We start from the raw sequence: 21,872 nt of genomic DNA on the forward strand, positions 1-21,872 counted from the left end.
CGGACACGGGTGAATAACCACGCGAATTTCGTTCGAAAAGAGAAGAAACTTCGCCTCTTTTCTTTTTACACGCTTTGTTTATATAGAAGAGAAAAATAAACCGTCCTTCCGAATTCTTGATAGAGAGAAGAAAAGCTGGCGTATTTCTAAACGATATAAACTCGATTCACGAGATATAGTCGAGTTGAGATTATCTATCCGGGAAATACAACAAACAACACGTGCAACCAGCCAGCAAAGAGAAGGTGAGTGTGCCTCTATAAATACGATGTGTTCGATGTGGGCGAACGAGAGATGCAATCCCTCCCTGGTGGAACTAGAGCGACCAATTTTACAAGACTTCGTGGGCGTCGATGAAGAAGCTGCGACACTGTGTACACATGTGTTCCTGGATACAATACCAGTCAAAAGTTTTCCCCAAAATTTAAAAAAACTATGATGTACATCATTGTTCCTTTCTTTTCTAAACGTGTCTAGATCCATCTTCCATATAATCGATATTACGATTATTTCTGTGAACATATCGATTCGTTAATTGGTTAATAAATTTTATGAAAATAAAAATTGTTCTTTAATCTCTTCTTTTCTCTTGTTCTATTTTTTTTTTTTTTTCTAAGAGAGGAAAGGTTATTATTAAGAATAAAAGTTGAGAAGAGGACGTTGATTACGTCCGAACTTTTGTACGGTAGTGTAGGACGCTGTAACTACAGATGGAACGGGTAGATTGAATTTTCGCTCGTCCCGTGTTCTATTCCGGTTAATTTTCTTCCCAGGGGGCGGATGAGCCAGATGACGAATGCAATTTTTATACCGACGGAGCCGGTATGATCGATAATTACACTTCGGGTATTGGTTTCGTTCCAATTTTAATCATTCCAGACGAACTTGTACTCCTTTCTCTCTTATTTATTTTTGGAAGAGAAGAATTTTGAAAAACAATTTTCGAGAAAATATTTCTTGCGAAAAATTTATTTTTGAAAAATAAAACGATTGGATTCATTTCATTTATAAAGGAAATAATTAATAATTTGGAAATCTTTTCGATGATTATTGGGAAGGAATGAAAGTAAGAGTTTCTTAAGAGAATACGTATATTACGTACTTATTGTTATTATTATTGTCATTACGTGAAAAAAATTGAGAAGAAATGGATTGTAAAGAGATTACGAGAAGAGACACTTGTATATCGACACTGTGAATGGAGCACGATACAATGCAGATAATAAAGTCATTAGAGACAAAGACCGTTAATGGATAAAAGCAATATCGTATCGTACTCTCTATAGACAATGCAGAGTTTAATGCCTTTCATTCGAATACTGGAACAGATCAATAAAATAACGATCGATTTTGCCGTATTTAAAACACTATTATCCGTGTTATTAATTATCGACAAATATCTCTATAATAATAAGTTTGAAAACAGGAAAAAATATTTTTTCGTTCCGTCGATAACTCAATCGTCGATAATCGTAAAAGAGATTAATCTCGAAGTTAAACACAGTATTAAATTGATATTACGATAGATAAAACGTGATCTCCATGTTCTCCTTTGATCTGTCACCGACGCGATAATAGGATGCTGCCTCTCGTTCTTCGTTTCTTTTCTCTTTCCTCTCCAAGGGTTATAAATTTACGACAATTAACGCGTATCAACGTAGCTAGACGACCACCAGACGAGTCTCTCAGGTTGTGGACCTCGTGTTATTAGTAGCAACGTGCAACGACACTTAGACCCACTCCACCATGTGCACAATAATATGCACGTCGTTGCTGAAACACGTGGGCGCAGCCTCTCTCTTTCTCTCTCTTCTCTCTTCCTCTCTCTCGCTCGCTCCTTCGTTCAATCAATCAATCACGGACGATAGGTATTATTGTCCCCATCGATTTTACTGGTCGAACGTACTATATATCGCTTCCATGCACACGCCGGTACCGGCGGTCATTCGTCTCTTGTTAGTCTAGTACACTCGTGTTTCGACCGCTTTTATTCGATTAACTTAGAGATAAAAATGAAAGGAAGTAATTGCGAATGTTGTCGAATGTCGCTCGAATCGTTTTCTTTGTTTTCTTCGTTTTTACCGATGGTCGATAAGCGTCGATTGGGAAGAGAAAAAACGATATGTGATCTTTCTGACGCTTTCTGACGCGTAGTCAATCGTCCGAATTCTCGAAAAATTGTGGGCGTTGCACGATTCTTAAACGCCCATATATAATCATTTAACCGGTATAATCGACATACAAGGGTCAGTCTTACACGTTATATGATTTAAAAATTCTAAAATTCACGACGACGACGACGACGACGACGACGACCACGTGAATTTAGAAAGTAAAAAGGATTCGTCGGCAATTGCAATTAGCGAGACTTCTTAAATTTCCTGGACAATTAGCGAGTTCGTCGACGACGCGCAGACAACTCTCAGACGGAATAAATAGAGAGAGTGTTGTTCCGAGTTTATTAACTCGTACCTCGGCCACTTGGTCGGAGGTGTGTAAAAGTCGTATGCGCGAAGACGTATGCGCTCTAAATGCGCGTTCAGAGAGTACACAAAAATACATCGATGCGTTACACTTTCGTATATTATTTATCGCTCGCCACTTTTGTTCGCATTAAATAGCCTATATAATTGAGCGCATCGTATTATTTTATCGCTTATTGTAAATGCAATAGTTCGTTAAAAGATTTCGATTAATTTTCAGCATGAATTAGAAAGGCGCAGTTAACGAGGATATACGAGTTCTAGAAAGACAGAGGTTGTTAGCGATAGCGTGGAAACGTTAATTGGCGTGTAAGGAGAACGAGATGTATATGCAAATTTGAGTTTTACTCGTTAAAAATTGATTCTTCGTTAATGCGTTAAAGAAGATACTAAATAATTTTTAATTGAATTTAATCCATACGTTGTTTCCTCGATTCGTCTTTAATTCGTCCGACGTTTTATATATCATCTATATAATATATTTTCGAGAGTAGAAAGCCGCATAGATTTAATCCTGTAAATATCTACGGATCGGTGCGAAATATATCCGTTTCAAGATGTCTTTGCCACGTCATTTTACATCATTTTCAACGTGAGAACCGGATTATTACTCGTTCCTCAATGTTTTTTGTCTTCCTTAAATTATATTCCGCTTCGAGGTTAGGTATGAAATATTCATAAATTCCATCTATTAAAGTAAACTCGGAAAAACCGAATAAACGAATTATTAGTTCGGAACACGGGAATACGATTAACCGGCATTTCATTAAGAAAGCCAAACACCAAAAAAACCGAATATCATTGAAACGAATACCACTTCGAGATGATTACTCCTTCGTCTCGCAATGGAGAGATTCGCGAATGGGGTTGATTCGAGATTTAGTCGAGGCGACAATCAGCGCGCGAGGACACGATATCGGAACGCGTACAGACGAGCAGCAAGGGAGGGGGGGAAGGAGGCGACGCTCTATTTACCGTCGAGAGGAATTCTAGGTACGAGTTCGAGGAGCGTTGGCGTTGCACAACCTCGAAAAAAAACGCGTTTCGACGAGTGAGCCTTGTTGTACGCGCGCACGGGTCACTGGTTACGCGTTAAAAAAAGAAGCGGTGAAATAAAAAAGGCGTTTGGATAAACCGACGACCAAACTAACTGGGGCAAACGTGGCACCGCTCTGACCTCGTCCTCCCATCGCTCCGGGCTCGTTCAATATACGAAACGTCACGGGCGTCGATCGCTCGTTTTAAGAACACCAAAATTCTCTCGCGTCCCATCGAATAGGAATTCGTTCCGCCACCAGTTCGCGCTACGATAGTTACTTGAGTAGTTGGTGTGACGACGTTTCATCGACACGGGTAAAAATTTTCTTCCGATTCGCCACGCTTTGTGAATTGTGTATCGAGCATATACAGAATTTTAGAAGATTCGAAAATATTCGAACAAATTTGTAGATTCGTATCAGGTTGATTACGAGTTGCGCGACTAACCTCTATTTTTATTACGACTATGATTTAATCATATTCATTTTTAGACCGCTAATAAGCGTGCCATTAAAAAGTGTGCGATAGAGAGTTAGCAAAGAAGCCAAATCCGATACACGTGAATGATCAACGATGATCGTAAAAAAACAGCGGAAAGAGGATAAGACTTTTTTAATTATTCGATCGAATAATTCAGTGGCAGACGTTGTAAAATCGTGATGATACGTATCCAATAAGCGGTTGGACGGGAATAAAACGTGTTTCCTCGACGGCGTCGCTGCCAAGAAACGAAAATAGGATTAAATCTCAATTCGTGGGGGAGGGGGAAATCCGATACGAGGAAGAATTAATTTATTACGATATGTCCTCCGCCCTAACCTATCTCAATCGAGTCTTCCCCAAAGCTAGATTCTAAATCGTGAATTTTACCAACACCGAAGACTTTTCCATGATTTATCTTCCGAACCGGTGACGGTCAAATGCTCGTGGCGAATTCTAACGGCGAGGCAGCGAGTACAATTAAGCTCGAAGGGTAATTAAAAAATTATAACGAGACGAGGAATGAATCATTGTTTGGTAAACCGAGCATTAACGATAATCTGTTATCTTATTATGTTGACACTTACGTGCGTACACTTACGTCGAGGGGGGACGAATCATTGCGATTTCTGCTCCGTACCATTCACCACACCTGACAATCGGTGTGTGATTTACATACGCGAAATAATCGCGAAAGTAAGCGTAACGTTCGAGACACTTTCTGTTTCGCACGGAAGATTGTAAAATCCTCTCTCGATTTCTTTATTTTCTCTTTTTTTTTTTCGAGATGATCGTAACGAAATCCACATCGATCCATATCCATCGTGATTTATTCCCGCAAATGTCGCGTTAATGTCGCGAGAAAAAAAACGAGGTTTGTTAAACATTCGTAAATTTTTAACGAATTTATAAAGCAGTTTAGATTTTTTCGACGCGGCGTGAAGAAACGGATGGAAGAACCGTTTGGTGTAATATAAATGCAAATCAGAACTGTTTCGATCGATCAAACCATCTCGATAATCACGCGAGCTCGTTAAATGGAATCAACCTTTAATTTATGCCACGATACGTTTCTCTTCTAAAATGTTAATCTCGTAATTCCTTTTTTATAAATATATATATATAGGAAGAACAACTTTTGCCGATAGATTCGTAATAGGACGATAATAACGAGATTCACGAGATTCGTTCTCGGTTGTCAGATCCGATCTGACGGTGAATTAACGACGCGGAAAGTGGAGAAGAAATGGTAAAGAAAAATACGAAGCGTCTGGCGAAGAAGAAGGTGGCGAGACGGAAAGTCGAAAAACTAGTTTGATAAGCAATTAACGCTCCGGGATTATATAGCGTGCGGAGGGCCATTTTCATCCTCGATGTTCGAACGAAGATGCGAGTTAAGGAAAGAAAAAAATCGATAAAAAAAATCTTCTTCTTTGAAGGACGGTGGAATGCGATTAAAGGCACGCGGATAAAAAGAGAGAGCGATAACACGAGCGATAAGATCGTTTCCTTGGTTACTTTGCGATCGTGATGGGGAAAATTTAATAGTCAAAGTTACTTCGACGATTTATCTATCGTTCAGAACGTAATAATAATCTTTGGTAATAGTTGTACGAATAAATGTTACTCGAGTATTTTAACAAGTAATTATATCACGATCGAATGATACGTTATTTTGCACCTTGGTAATACATTAGGTTATTCGAAAGGTTAATTTCGTTTCTTCACATGAGTGGCGCTAGTCGAACTTTCGTTTATCCAGCCAACTTCATTCTAGAATAGAAATTCTTGGATTGTTCGGCAAGCAATTTCATCTTTTCACGCGAGTGTCGCTAGTCGAACGTTTATTCAGCCAACTTCGTTCTAAACCATGTTGTTATATATTTCGAGAATTAGCGGTTTCACGGTTTATTTATATGAGAAAAATTCGTTCGATTCTGTGCGTTTGTGTTTTTCGTGCGATAACAATAAAGATGCAAGATCGAAAGAAGCATCTTTGGCATATTTTACTTTTTTTATTACCGAAAAGGTAAGAATGCTGTTCCGACAAGAAAAAAGTTACGCGAAGTCTACACAGAGAAGGCGTATTAATGGTACGCCAGTGTCAAAACTGGTTTTCAAAATTTCGTCGAAGCTGATGAAGACAAAATAAAGACTGACTGATTAAAGAAAATCGACGAATAACAACTCGAAAAATTGCTACGAATTTGTCGAATTCGACTGTTCACGAATATTCGCGTGAAACGACTTGGTGTTTTTTAGTGTCGTGAAAAAAAACGAAATTACTTTTCGAAGAACCTCATTTTTAACAAGTGTCCAGTGAAAAAGATCTCGAAAAAATGAAATCTATCGTGAATTCTAATCTAATTTCTATGATCTAACATACATTACTAATTTGGAAAAGAAGCAGAGTGGATCATCGGCTAATTCCAGATCCGGTTCGATTCGGTTCGAATCAAAGTGACGATCCACGCGTGTTAACGCGATTAAATTATTTAATTCGCCTGTTAGCCCGATTAAACGGGGCACGATCGTGCAACGAAGCGTTTCAATCAACGGGAAAAGAACACTCTCGTCTAATTATCCGGCTGCAATTTTTATCATTGTATGCTAATCGACCCCGTCCTTCCTTCCTTTCCTTTCCCGCGTCCTTGCGCGCTAATTTAACCCGTCCTAATTACGATATTCCTTCGTTACGTATTCCTGGAGAAGCTGCAAATTCCGTTGGAATCGCGTGAAATTTTCACCGCCGCCAATTATCCGCCATATTTGCGTACATCTCCTCGTTTAAACACGCCAATTTATTCCAATTTATTCTCTTCGACGGAGACGTTAAAAAAAAGATAAGATTCGAGTTTGATTAATGATTAAAAGTAAAAATTTCTCTATACTATTCTTTTATTTTACTAAAACTAACTAAAACGATTGTCTCTTATGAATAAAGTTGAAAAACAGCAGACACGTTAATTCGACGCGATAAATATCACGGGAAAGGCTTTATCTAGATAGGAAAGGCTCGATGAATCAGGCGGCGGTGGTGATCTCGAATTTTACCCCGATGAGTAATCCAATTCTATTCCAGAAAATCCCGCTTACCCGAGAGGCGGGGCTAATGCACGCGAAATTTCAAAAAATTGATTCGAGCGTTGTCTATAGAGTAACCGCGTTATGGAACGGGTTGTCATCTTTTTTCTACGATTTCAGGAAAGCAAGCAACTATTTTGCGAATCTGGTAAAAAGACACATTTACAAGAACGGGGGGTGTCAAAATTGGTGTAATTTTAAGAGTTATTCGATATAAAAAAAAAGGAAAGAGATATATATTTGCACATTCGATTAAACAGAAGAGACTGTTCGTCCTTGGCTCCCCTGCGTTCCTTCCTCCACCAACGCTCGAATCGTGTTCGTGCGCTTATATGGGGTGGCGCGATCTCTGCGGCTGACGTCACTCCTTTCCCAGGACAAAGCTCCTTCGAAAGGCGGGGGTGCGTTTTATACCCGAGCAGAGACGGGGCCATTGGACGGCGCCCGGCGTCGAGACGCTTCTCACACTCTCTTGCGACAAAACGTCACGAGCTCCCATCCTCGGCGTGTTTTTCCTTTTCTTTCCCTCCTCCCTTTCGCCTCTTCGTACACAAACAACTCCATACGTGTTCCTTTCTCTCTTCGATTCTTTTTTTCTCTCCCTTCCCTTCAAACCCCCGAATATACTCTTTTTCTCTTTCTGTCAGTTTCCTTCGTTTCGTTTATTATTATCCTCGTCACGAGCAGTTCTTTATCCTCTTCTGACAACTACATTCCCCCCTCCCTCTCTATTTCTCGCCTCGCACACGATACACGGCTCGGCTCCCTCCCAACTCTTTCCCTTACGCGCGAATTCCCTTCGTGCAATATCGTGTATATAATCGAGCGGATAGACGAGTACGCTTATCTCTCGCACTTGATATGCGCGCAGGGACGTTCGAGATTGCCTCCGTCCAATCTTTTCTCCCCTTTTTTTTTGTCATTCGCAGAGTACACAAATTATTAGTTTGGATCCACGATCTAAGTGATAAGCGAGGATGATATGGAGAGAGAATAATGATTGATGATTATATAGTAGCTTCAGAGGGAGGAGGATCGAAGGATAAGAAAAGGAATTATCTTTTTGAATATTATTCACAATTTTTGGAATGTCATTTTTTTTCCATTAAATGAAATATAAATCGATGGATAAGTCGGTAGATAGGGAAGATTTTATTTTCAATGGAAAGACGACTTTCCATCGGTTGATGGAAAATCCATGGGAAATCCGGGCACGTTTCGTCGAATTGGGGTTTTTATCCTAGCAACACGCCGCCGACTGGGAGGAGGCCGACTGGCAAGCGTCGAGACGCTTTTCAGACTGTCGCAATAAAACGTCCGACAACCCCTATCTAATACAACCCGGGATTCGGTATATTTGCATGAGAACGCCATTTGCAGAGAAGTTTATCCATCGACATGAGTAAAAATACATTTTTCCTCCATTTCCATACTTTCCATCTCCTATCTCAAATACCGTCGAAAAGTTTCGATCAAACTTTGTTGGGGAAAAAAAAAAATTTTAATCGAATTAATTATTTGAAAGGCTTGAAAAAAGAAAGTTAATCAATTTCAACGTTTAGGATATTTCTTGATCGTACCAGCTGTTACCGTGCGATATAGAATATATTTATTTACGGAATCATCAGATAAGATTAACTCGATAATATCCGCAGCAAGCAATAATCAATTTCGATCGAAAGTTAAATTAAAAAGAAATCGCGATCCGTATCAAGAAATCTCCAATCTCGGTCCAATTTGCATACATTCGGAAAAGAAAACGAACTTTTACAATTAATGGATAAAAATAGACTTTCGTTACTTATCTTCAACTTTTCTTCGGATACTAATCACTTCCATCGAACAAATTGATAACCGTCAATAAGATGATATAACAGAATCGGTTCGCCTCGACGAGGAAAAAACGACATTTTCCACGCTACTCTCTCTCAGCGCGCTTCTTCTCTTTCTCTCTCCTTCCCTCGCACGGTTTTCTCCGTCCTCGTTGAAACGCACGCCAACAGTGCAACACCTCTCCCGCGTCCGTTGCACCGAGTTTTCAGGGTTTGTTGCTCCGTTAATTAGATCGTCCGCAACGAGAGCATCGCGCGGTGGGGAGACGCCTTAACGATCGCACATCCACCGACGAAAACCCCGTGCGAACTTCAATTCGCTCAACCGATGAGCTCGAAACCTTCCATCTTACGATTCCTATTCTCGACAATCAAGTCTTTTTATAATCTTTTATTTATTTATTTTTCATTATTCTAGAGAGAATTTCAATTTCGTCGATATCATTTTATTTGGACAGAGTGGGCCACTAACAACACAGGCTCGAATATTGCCGTTATTTGTAGTAATGTGAAAAAAACGTATACAAAACTTGCGCTAAGTAGAAGGTTCAGAGGAGACTCCAAGGTTATCTTTATGTTCTTTTTATCGCGATGTGTTAGCCGATGTGGAGAAGATAATGTTTCGGTTGCGCGTTGAAGGTCAGGACAAGATCGAATAGAAAAATAAACTTTCTTACGTTGCATTAGGAGATGCTCGAATCGCTTCACCGTTTTATATTTAATGTTTATAAACAACATTTTTCAATGCTTTCTAAAGAAAAAAAATTAATGCGGTCTGGAGAGCGAGTTGGCTATCGATTTTGGTGAAGTTCGTTAAGTGCGTCTCTCCGAGCATTTTTCTAGGGTCTTTTTTCTAGGTTTTTTCTTTGGGGAATTCATTGAAAAATGTTGTTTATTAATAAAGATGACCTACTCCACGCAAAAAAATATTCGTATCATAATATGTCTCTGTTTTGTATACAATATTTTTTCGTATTACTACAAGTAACGGCAATATTCAAGTATTTCTTTTTAAATAATTTGATCGTAGAAATATTCGAGCGTATTTATATCGAGGATGTTTGCATTTAAAACGCGGGAGGAAAACGATCCGTGTAAATTGGACGAAAATTACGAAAATTAACCGGATTATCGGATTTGCCGTGTCGACGAACTTGAAATTTGAAGTTGCATCGAGGCATGAGATAATCGTTAATGGATACGAGAGAGAAATTGTTTAACGAGTGCAAATATACATCGATGCAAATTTTCGTTCGCATTAACGACTTTGAGAGACGATTTCTACGATCGATTATCGTAGACGAATATATCGCAAATACATCGACGCGAGATAAAGAAAAAAAAGGAAAAGAACCAAAAAGAAGAACGTACGCTTGGACAAGTTTGAAGAAAACTAAAGAAAGTACGGGGTTTCTTTGTTATTCTTGCCGCGCTACGAATTCGTCGGAGAATTACAATCGAGAATTACGCGTCACGTGAACTTTTACGAGAGTTCAACATCTTTGTAACTCTTCCGCTGAATTTTTATGCCCCGATCTCGGTATTTTTATAAGAAGGAGAAACCATTAAAAAGTATCTTTTTCGTGTTTCTGAATGGTGCATGCTCCTTTGAACGTGATTCAAACGTGAAAGTCGAAATCGAATTACGGTTTACAAGTAAAATTATCCGTCATTGAGAAACAGCGATCAAATTAAATTGAAATATTTCGACGGAACAAAAGGAAAGCGCGCGTGTATATATCTAAGGTCGTTACACTCGTGTCTCGAGTCATTTATCATTGTATCGCGAAAGAGTGTACACGTATAATTTCACTTAGCGAAAGATATTGCTAATCTGGAAATAAAACACAATATTTTCAATATTGTATATCTTGTAAACAATATATATCTTGTTTTCTCTTCTCTACACTCTCTTATACTCGAAAGTTTATTCTCATCCTACACATTTTTCAACGAAATCGTGTAAACGAAAGATAATAATTAAGATATGATAATGAAGAATAATAATAAAATAATTACGCAAGATATTCGCACGACTGATAGATACTACGCGATTCAGATTCTCTTCAATAAATATTTTCTTATCTTCGAGCCGCTTAACTTTGAACAAACTTTGTTTACTCGTGTTCGATATCCGTGTTGTTTTTAAAACGTATATATCGTAACGTGTTTTAAAAAAAAAAAAACTTCGATACGATATCAATCTTTTTAAGATTAAAAAAAAAAAAGAAATCGTCGCTTTTTCTTAATTTCAAAATAATTTTTAAACACGAGTCGCGTTACATATCGTTACAAACGATATTTTTTTTCCTTATCGAATCTCTGTCGATAAATCCCTATTTTCGATCCATTTTCTGCTCATCGCTTTACCGAGTGAGTCACAGCCGGTAATTCGTATGCGTGCGCATCTCGTTTCTTGAAAGCGTAATAAAGATCTTACGGGGTAAGGGAGAGCATATATTCGGGATAGAGAAAAAGTATTAGCAAATAAATTGCGCGCGTATAAAAGCGCCCGAGGAGTAGCAAAATAAGCGTGTATCCATCATCGAAACATGGAACGAATCTCGTAAAAAATCGCGAAACGACATTTAACAAATCTTCGCTCCTCGTAACTTTTTATACGTGGATACGTTCATTCAAGAAGCAATGAAATTTTCCAAATCGCAAATAATCTTCATTTCTGCTTCTTCTTCTTCATCTTTTTTTATTTCTTTCCAGAAATAATCCATCTTTACAAAACTTTCCAAATTTTTTTAATAAATTTTGTTCCACGATTTACACGACTAAAGCTGTCTAATTTTCTACTTTATCAGAGGTTGGGCAAGCGAAGCAGCTTTCGATACCAAAGGATCGCCCCTTTATAGCGAATTCTCGATCACGAACGACGAAACGGTTCGCGCGCATCGAATGGAAACCAAGACCGGTGTGCGCCATGCCACGTCAGAAATACGAGACCTTTCGAGTGGGCAAAAATAGAACCGAAACACGTTAGTCTTCTTTCCGTCTTTTCCGCACTCTCGATGGGTTGAAGTTACGTCTAAACGCGGCGCAGCCATTCGCCACTCGAGGCAATTAAATGCGGAACATGATTCACTGGACGATCCGCGAGACCGAGATCGTGATGCAATCATCGCTCTGATACGGATACGCCATTTTTTCCGCGGAATTCCAGTTTCGAAAGAAGGGACGAAATTTTTCGTTAATCTCTTTTATTTTCTCTTCTCGAGAAGAAAAGTCTCTGACGTTTTATTCCCCGTGGAATAAAAATCGTTTATTCTTTCAACAATTCTTCGAGTCACTATTTTTAACGGAACAGTTCATTCACTGATGATACGCAGATATTTTGCCACAAAATGAATCACCGTATTCATAAAAAGCTGTGGCACGAGAAGAGAAAATTTGGATTATCGAGAATAAACGATTTTCGAGCTTCCGGAAATTGACTTCACCAAGTTAAATAAACTTACTTTAATAAATTTAAGATTATATCAAAGCAGAAAAAAAATACATATTCAAAACTCGGCTCGAGATAAAACAAGTGTGAACAAATGGTAAAAATTCAGTGTTAAATTACACGATACGATAATTTTTGTATTACAACTATTTGCATATTCTCGTTATCAAACGCATTAATGAGATTACGTGTAAAGGAGAGAGAGAGAGAGAGAGAGAGAGAGAGAGAGAGAGAGAGAGAGAGAGAGAGAGGAGACAAAAAAACAATTCATTATTTCTAATCCATTGACAAGTAACGAATAAACTCGTTATCGACGGAAGAGCGTTTTACTACAAAGATAGGAAATTACGTTTGAATCGAGGCAGCAGCCACTTTCGTAACTTCGGGTCGAAATTAGTAGCCTCCGATATTACGAGGCAGCGTATAGGCGCGCATTCGCAACTGCACGAAACTTATTTCCACCTTCTCGCAAGATTTCCTCGGATCGCGTTACGTAATGTTTGTTCGTCGCTGAAACATCAGCCTCTATCTTCGTAACCAACTGCGTTTCGCTCTTGGGACAAGTTATATTAAGAAAAAATTCGATCGATTCTAAAAATTTCGAAAATTATTCTCTCTCTCGAGAATTGTACGAATTTTGTTCGAAATCTGAAATCTAGATAGGATTAAATTTATTTGGAATTTTAACAATTCTCGAAAATGATTAATGATTTCGTATTATCTCTTCACCTCGAGTCGCGCCATTCTTTGAGAGAGGATTAATTGCGAGGTAATAAAATGATCGGTTCGAGGAGATATCGTTTTTTTAATTTTAATAATCCGATGATTTTTCCGAGCGAGAAGGGAAAGAAAAAAAGATAGACGCGTTTCGCACCCACGTTTTAAACGATCGATCGCGGCCCACGTTTTTCTCCAAACTTGTCCTTTTGCCGCATAATCGAACGAGTGGGCGAATGGGGAAAAAAACGATCGCAGACGGATCGATAGGAGGAAAGGTTCGCTTGGATTTTGCTTGGATTGTTTCCAGCATACGTGTTCGTATTTTATAGTGACTCTTTGATGGTGTAAAAATAAGGAAATGAACAAGTTGAAGGATAATAAAGAGGATTGTAAAAATATCGAAATGGTGATGAACAGCGTGAGAATACTCACTTTGTCGAACATTTCGACGAGTAGAAGAAGAAATTTTCTCAATATTATTTTGTTCCTTAAATTTTGAAAAAAAAAAAATTTTTTCAATTTAAATTTAGATTAAGTAAGATTTCTTGTAATCTTTTTTTTTTTCTGTTTCAGAAATGTATTATTGAATAATACGCGTTATCAGCGATATCAGTGATAGAGATAAAAATTTTATCTACGAGAAAGGATCGCGAAAATGTAATTGAAAACGATAATTCAATGGAAAACCGCGAGAAAAAATACGTTCGATAAGCTATTCTAGAAGTAACATTTTTACACGGCTACGTGGGAGGTGTATACCAAGAATAGAGATTACAACGGTATTTCGATGTTCCAAGCGACGCCACTAAACCGATAATTTCTAACATTCTCGTGATCCATGATCTCACATATTTTCTGGTCTATTTACGACTAGACCGGGTATAATTTTATTCGTACACAACTTGGTAAACGGTTGACTATCCGATTTTTCGAAATCGGATATTATATTATTTTAAATAGATAGAAATGTTATACCGCAATATTTTCTCTTTTAATCGTACACAACGATTTTTCATAACGAAACTTTCTACGTTATTGCACGATAAATAATTACGTTCCACAATTTACCATATTTTTCTTAATTTCTAAACTTTTATTCGAACGTATAAAAGATGTATTTTAATATATAGCGAAAATGTAATAATATGTAATATAATATAAAAAAGTTCCAATACATTTTAGAGGAAATTCTCGTTGATAATAAGTTATCGCGAAGATAGTCGGTTTAATATTTGTGCATCATTATACAACGGTACAACACTGAATTCCAGCTGCTAATAGATCCATAACAGTAAAGAACCTTATTTTCGGATTACGAAAAGGAAAGAGACGTGAACGAGATTATCATCGAGAAGAAAGAAATTAAGTACTTCTTTTCGAAATGGTTTGCTAGATTTCTCGCCAAAGCTATATATTACAAACGATCCTAGTAAAGACATTATAATTTGAAAATTTGTATTGTAACCGAGAAAAGAATGAGGAAATACCATTGAAGGAACAATAAAAATACTAACCTTATTGTCTGTCCTCTCCTTATTGTTCCTACAATATCGTTAAAATAAAATTTAGGATTAAATTCCGACAGATTTCATTTTGGAAAAAGTATAATAAAACTACTTTTAAACCCGGCAAACAATGCGCGTAATGTGCGAGAAAATTTATAACGTACCTGAAAATTTTGACGGATATTCGGGCCGAGTCGGAATTGTTCGGGTGAGATCGGAAATTGTCGAGTCGAGAGAACTCTATTCGGCTCGAGCGGGCTTATAATATTCACTCGCTTGTTTGTAAACACGATTCACTTGCACGATCTAGTTCGTTTTTTGGGTTTTTGTGTAACGCATTATCGCATTTACTTTCGTTCGGATAACAGGAATTCACTCGATCGACGAAAATGGATAATCGTCCCGACGGAAACGGAGCTCTGTTAGCTCCGTAGTAAAAAGTTTCCGCAAATCGATGCATTTATCGCAGTCGTCTTGGGGTATCGCGACGACGCGTTTCAGCACGCAAGAACGAGGAAACTCGTCATCCCTACCGTGCACGATCATTATACTTAGTTGTGATGGAACGTTATCGTCCTGTGAGTCAACCGCGCAGACGAATATCGATTATCCGCGATCGGGACTGCCGGTCACGTTTCAATGACGATACAAAAATGGAACGATCGTTCAATAAGGGCCCGGCCATCATTCTATCGCGAGCCTTGATCGCCGACGTTTGTCTCTTATGCGATACACGAGTCACGTGCGCTCGTTCGTTCGCGTGCGAATCGCGAACCAGATATTCCACCGCTACTTACGTGTCCTATTTTTCTTTCCATTCTTCCTGCCATCGAACGTGAAAAAATTATAAATAATTTTTTTTTTTCGATAGACAGTCTGGATCATCGAAGCTGCCAAATTTTCCTTAGACCTTATTATACCGAGAAAGTCGAAAAATGTAATTATCTTAATTCGAAGTGAATGATAGTTCAGGTACGGTTCTCGACGTTGAAAATAATAAATCGTATATTCATAGCACCGAATTGAAGAGAGTCGTCTTGGAGAGAAAAGAAAGAAGCGTACAATTGGCGTAACAGATAAATTAACAGGAAATAAACGGTAATTTCACTGTTTATTCCCCGTCGTAAAATACCGTTCGGGCGGACAGACCCGGTTTTCAAGCTCCAGTTTCGCGAGAGTTCACGAAATTTTTGTTCGCTGGCGCGGAAAGCTGGCCAATTAATTTATCGCGTCCAATTGCAGAATAGGAAGTATAATTCAGCGGTGTACGCGAAATGTACACGACGATGCTGTATGCACGACCCTAATTATTTTTTTCCACGCTTGTAACCAAGTTATTTCTTCTGCGCGCGTAAACCTATTATATCAAGAATTTACTCGGAATTCTAGCATTCAATTTTAGATCCGTCCACATTTTAGAGCTTTGCGGATTTATTTTTCATACCTTTCGAATAATGTCGCTCGTGGCAAGCTAAATTTAAACGTCAATTGAAAACAAGCAATTTACCATAAATTCTGCCTTTCTCTCTCTCTCCCTTCACAACTAATAAAGAAACTAGGTATACTCGAAATTCCATTGTCGTGGAAGCAAATCCTTTTCGAAAAGACATATCGTATTTACTTAATTAGGGATCCCAGGATATTTTTCTCCCTTTTACACTCGACACCGTTAAATATCGTCACTCGAAAATTACCGCGAGAAAGCCAGGAGACATTTTCATGGGAAACTAGAGCGACTATAATCGAAGCCACGATCCAATTGTTGCGTTGAATTTGTCCCTGGCGGAATGCAGGGACGATCGCATTAGTTTCTACACAGGCCGCTCGAATTACTCGGAGGAAGAAGCTTTTTACGCTTTCTACACCGCGTAAAAGAAGAAAAAGAAGAGAGAGAGAGAGAGAGATTGATTGGATAGGTCGATATTCATCGGTTGAAATCGAAATAATTATATACGATAGAAAGCGGCCGAATGGGATGAAAATGAAAGCACGTGTTCAAGTGTGCAAAATTAAAAAGAAGAGATGTAATTGAAAATCGTTTCCACCCTCTAAAATGCCTCGATAGTTAGAAAGTAAAACGCCTCTTTTTTTTTTCTAAATCGATATTAGAAAGCGAAGTGAAAGAATAATACTTCGTAAGTAATTTTTTTTCTCCAACAGAAATGCCTTTCTTTGAAAAAAATTTGTCCAAAAATATTCCACGAGGGGAGAAAGAAATTGGTTTGAAAATGGAGAGCGAGAAAAGTTCATCTCTCTCTCTCCCTCGTCGAATGAGACGTTCGCGCGAACAGCTCTATCTAAGAATAAAATGTTCGTCTCCGCGGCGAATCGTGCAGAACGTGGTTCAGTTTCGGCGAAGCTCGAGGAGCGAAACGCGGAGGGGAAGAAGATGCGGGTTCTAAGAAATGGAAAGATTCTAAAAAAAATCTCATTGAAGCTTATTTCTGAACAATTTAATTTTGCGCTAGATCCACAACTCGTAAAACTTTCACGTTTATTTTAATCCCCTTTTGAATTTTCTATTCATACGCGGCGTACAAAGCGCGCGAATTTTTCTGCCTTCGAGGAGGCGCGCGCGCACACTTGTGTGCACACACACGCGCCACAGAGCGGAGGAATCGTGAATTAGATTCACGTGTTAGAGCTCGCATTCAAACACCGTTCCTGTCCGCGATTCTCGCGCGGATCGATAAACTCATAAATCCGAAACGCAGCTGCGAAACTATGGCCAAACACGTTGCGTTTCCAACAGCGCCAAGAATAAAGAGGAAGAAGCCACTCGAATGCGAAATTCCTATTCCCGTCCAATTATTTATAATCCGACGGGTGCTAAACATTTTAAGAAAATTTTAAGAAAATTTTTCTCATTCCGATAGAGATAGAAAAATTTTTTCGAATTGTTGAAAATATCGATTCCGGTTCAACTAAAATTTAAAACTTCTTCATCCGCATTTTAAGGTAAAAGATTACTCGAAACTCGGTTATATTATTGGAAAAGATTTCGAGCCACCAAATTTTATCTGAAGAATAACGGAGATTTTTTTTCATAAATCGTTATAGATTGCCACTCGATCGAAACTTGGCGTAAATTACATGGAAATGTACAGGATATGCGGGTATATAACGGTATTGTACAACCGTTAATTGGTTCAGAAAGAATTAATACGAAAATAGATAAAATTCAAAATTTTTGGAAATAGAATCAAAATTCCGCGAGAGCGATAAAAAGCGTAAATACGAAGGATGGATTTGTAAAAGCGAGATATTCCACGGGAAGCGTATAGGCTCGTGCATTGTCATCCGGAAAAATGTGATTCAAAGATGTCGCGGCAGGTAGAAAAAGGATCAATGCCTGTTTGTTTCGTTGAATAGGCGAAGGAGCCTTTGTCAAGAAAAGGAACATTTCCCCGGTGTTGGAAGAAAAAGTATATATATATATATATATATATATATATACCTGCTCTCTATTTTCTTCCGTTTATTTTCCAGCCTGGTATACAAGAGCGGTAGCACAGCTGCAAGGTAGCAATAACAAGACGATGATCGTAAATACGCTTCACGCCGTATTCGATTTAATGCTCGATTCACTTGTAATTGCGGCTACGGTCGCTTCGCAATTCGATCGACGATTCACCGGGGATTATTGCAATTAATGCACCGTTTAAAAACGGAGATATTTCATTTTCGTGGACTCGAGAAAAATGGATCATTCTAACGAACCAGTATCGATCGATTTTTATTTAAGAATTTATATACGTCGATAATCCTGTTTTCTTATTTATCGAATTTTCTAATACGAATAATTCAGTTACGAAGATTCATTTATTTATTTCAATCTAATTTACGATCTGAAACGAATTGTGTTTTCATCTGGACCGTTCTAGATCGTGCTTTCTTTATCTTCGTGATCGATATCGTAATCGAGTGCAGTCGATACCGATGAATCATCGATCGAAGGACAATTCGATATTCCGACCGCGTCATCGATAGTTTAATAAAACTATTCTACGTATTGTTTGCTGCAACTTTTGATCCAAGTATGAATACAAATAATGAGTAATCTTCTGCTGAAAAATAATTACACGCTAATTCAATAATAATTTATCCATGTTTGCGTTTACTAATAATAACTCTATCGCCTAAAGATATATCGCGAGAAATATCGAAAAGAGGATCGAAAATTGATTTCGATACGATCGAACATATGATGCATAGTCTATTTCCTAAAGAGGAGACAGAAGGTTTATACGACGATGAAGTTTCAATTTTGTCGACCACGCGAAAAAGGACAAAGATCAGGCTTTTTATCTTACGACAAAGCGGTACACGCGGCCCACACTGCCTAGGCTACCTACGTTACACAACGATAAAAATTATTTGCACGAACGCGACAGAAAGGTATGCTAATTCGTAAGATCGCATCTCGGCTTATAAGGTCTGCATTATGGTTTTTTTTTTACAAAAGATTTCATAAAGTATCGTACAATAAAGCGACAAATCTCATCACGATATTTCTATCTCACTTGCGCTCGAAGAAGGAAAAGAAATTCCCTAGAACTTAACCTCTTGACAAAAAATTGACAAAATTAGATTTTGATATTAAATTGAATTCGTATGTTTAAATATCGTATTGCCAATAAATCTAATAGTTGGTACTTTTTTCTTTCCTTTTTTACGATCGTCCATATTATAATAGAAAATATTTTAAAAAGTTAATCGGAATCGAAACGGAAAACGCATAGAATTAATGGTAAACACTTGCAATTGAAATTTTACGAGAAGTACGATATACTGTTATGGGATTGAAAGATAAAACCGAGGCCTGTTGTTTAGTTAGCTTAGTTTTGCTTAAACAGAAGTTCTTTCACTCTTACTGCTGTCCTTCGAGGGGACAGTCAATACCGATAGATCGAGTGTCTTTCGATCATTGTGCGCAAGACGTGTGAATGCACTTTGTTGCGCGTAAAAATAAATGCGGCTTTGCTCCCGAGTGTACTGTATTGCGTAAATTAACATAAACGAACTTGATACTTCTGTAATCGATTATACGGTATATTTATAGGATTTATTAAGAAAAACCCTGATAACGCTAGAATTGAATTAGCTCAAGCAAGAACATCTTGGCTGACACAGAAGCCTTTTTTCAGTCATGAATAAAGATCATTATATAAGGCTGAATCAGATTTGAACTGACTATTCTTTTCGTTCTAAACTATTATTATGAATTATCTATGTAAATTATTACAAATCCATATTCTTGATAAATATATATATAAATAATAAAGCATATAAGCATATAAAATAATGCAATCGATGCAAAAATAATATTACTACGTGATATAATACGAGCGATAAATATTTATAAATTTTTTTTCATCTAACGTGTAAATCATAGGTTATTGTGAGAAAACGAAGATTAAATCAATATTTTGAAGTTAGTTAAACTTTACTTACAATTCGATTCCGATGAATAATATTCATTCTTTCAGTGTTTGATAGTATTTGCAGTTGTAACGAAGTTACGCGAGAAAAAATTCGAAACTTCCATGATAGACACGAGGATATGATTGCTAGTACAACTACGACATGGCTGACTTGTCGTCAGCTGACAGATAAGCGATTACAAGATTTCCAACGCGAATTAGTATTTATCATAATCTGAAACGTTCGTGATAACGCGGCCAGTTTCATCGTATAAAGTCGCACGTATAAAACGATTATTCTATGGATTTACCACATGTGTCATAAAAAGAATTTCAATCTATAATTGTTGATAATCAACTACGGATATTCAGGTTCTCTATGCATTACGAAAAATATAATAAATGGATATTATTACTCCATTTCGCGAGTCATAATGAATTATTACGTATATTATATTAAATAGTGTCTCGTAAACCTTTTAACGTGTTAATTCGTTAAATCTTATAAACATCTAGAGAAATACTCTTTCTTTCTCTCTCTCTCTCTCTCTCTGATTTTTCGATTTTGCTAACAGAGAAAAGAGTTCGATTAGCATAGCAAGAAATCGAATTCCAGTAAAAAAAGCTGATGCGAACAATACAACTATCTATTTCTAGCAAGTTGGAAAAGTGTTGAAGAAGCATCAAGTCGAAGGGGGCGCGGTCGTAAATCTCATGTAAAACGAAAGAAAAAAAAAATGCAAGTACGTGCAAGCTACTGCAGGAATGCAGGGAGAAAGAGAGAAAGACGAGAGAGACGACGAGAAAGAGTTGTCGTGTGAGTCTTTTGTGTATACGAGCATATATATATGTATATATATATATATATATTACTTACATGTGTATGTACACGAAGGGCCGCTCTGCGTGCACTACCAATCAGACGTAGAGTCACTGCACTTTTTTCTTAGCTTTTTTACTTTTTATCCACATTACCGCGCGTGTTTACAATCCGATTATGCACCATATCACGTCGATTTATCACCATTCACATTATACCGTTGTATCGGAGAACATCGCGCGATTCATTGTCCACCCGACATTTGCTCTTGTGCTCCGCTTCGACTGGCCTCCTTCGATTGCGCGTCAAACACTGTACTGCGACCAAACCAGGAGTGCGGTCGAGTGAAATTCTCTATAACAGAGGGGATTGGAAAATCTTTTTAACTCATTGTAATATTTAATTTCCGCCGTCAGATGGCAGCGCAGACACTCATAGATAGTGCCATCTTACGGTTTCAATCGGAATTAAATTATTTTAAAAGAATTTTCTATCATTATTCCTACAGTTAGTATTATTTTTTATTTACTTTTAAATTTAATATTTTTATATATTTAAAAATCCGTATTTCACCTAATATTATTGTGTGTATTTTATATGTAATTTTCGTATATTTATTTACAAGTAATTTTAGAAGTAATTATGAAAATGATAATAAGTTTATAAAAATTATTATTGTTATATTATATTATTGAATATAATATAATACAACAATTAATTATAAAAATTCAATCATAAACATATATATAATTTTTTATTTTATATAATATTTATATTTTAAAATAAAATTCCTATGATCGAAATGTTTTCTAATATATATATAAAATACGATTAAGATATAAATAAGGTAAACTTAATTTATAACAACTGATTTATTCACAATTAGATTCTCATACATTAATTGAATTGAATTGTTGAAAAATTCTGAAAAATTTACCATTGAAATATATAAAACTATTAAAGTGCGGATTAAATAAGATAAAGCATAGATAAAATACAAAATAGATTTACTATTTCAATAAGATATTTCATG

At 37.3% G+C, this 21,872-nt stretch overlaps 1 protein-coding gene and 1 long non-coding RNA gene across 8 annotated transcripts in view; one reads left to right on the forward strand and one right to left on the reverse strand.

Annotated features, from left to right (window-relative positions):
* The window catches only part of LOC413310 (F-actin-monooxygenase Mical), a 48,982-nt gene that overhangs the window by 24,332 nt on the left and 2,778 nt on the right, over positions 1 to 21,872 (reverse strand). For all 7 annotated transcript variants that reach the window (XR_003305761.1, XR_003305762.1, XM_026443952.1 and 4 more), the window contains exon 4: positions 20,897 to 21,193. The gene's annotated coding sequence lies outside the window, so the exon portion shown is untranslated. The remainder of the gene's footprint in view (positions 1 to 20,896; positions 21,194 to 21,872) is intronic.
* On the forward strand, positions 2,258 to 14,609 carry LOC102654017. The gene is made up of 2 exons (XR_001704901.2): positions 2,258 to 3,836; positions 13,665 to 14,609. It is a non-coding gene; the product is annotated as an uncharacterized LOC102654017 (long non-coding RNA).

Source organism: Apis mellifera, linkage group LG11 (assembly GCF_003254395.2).
Source record: "Apis mellifera strain DH4 linkage group LG11, Amel_HAv3.1, whole genome shotgun sequence".
NCBI classification, from domain to species: Eukaryota; Metazoa; Arthropoda; class Insecta; order Hymenoptera; family Apidae; genus Apis; species Apis mellifera.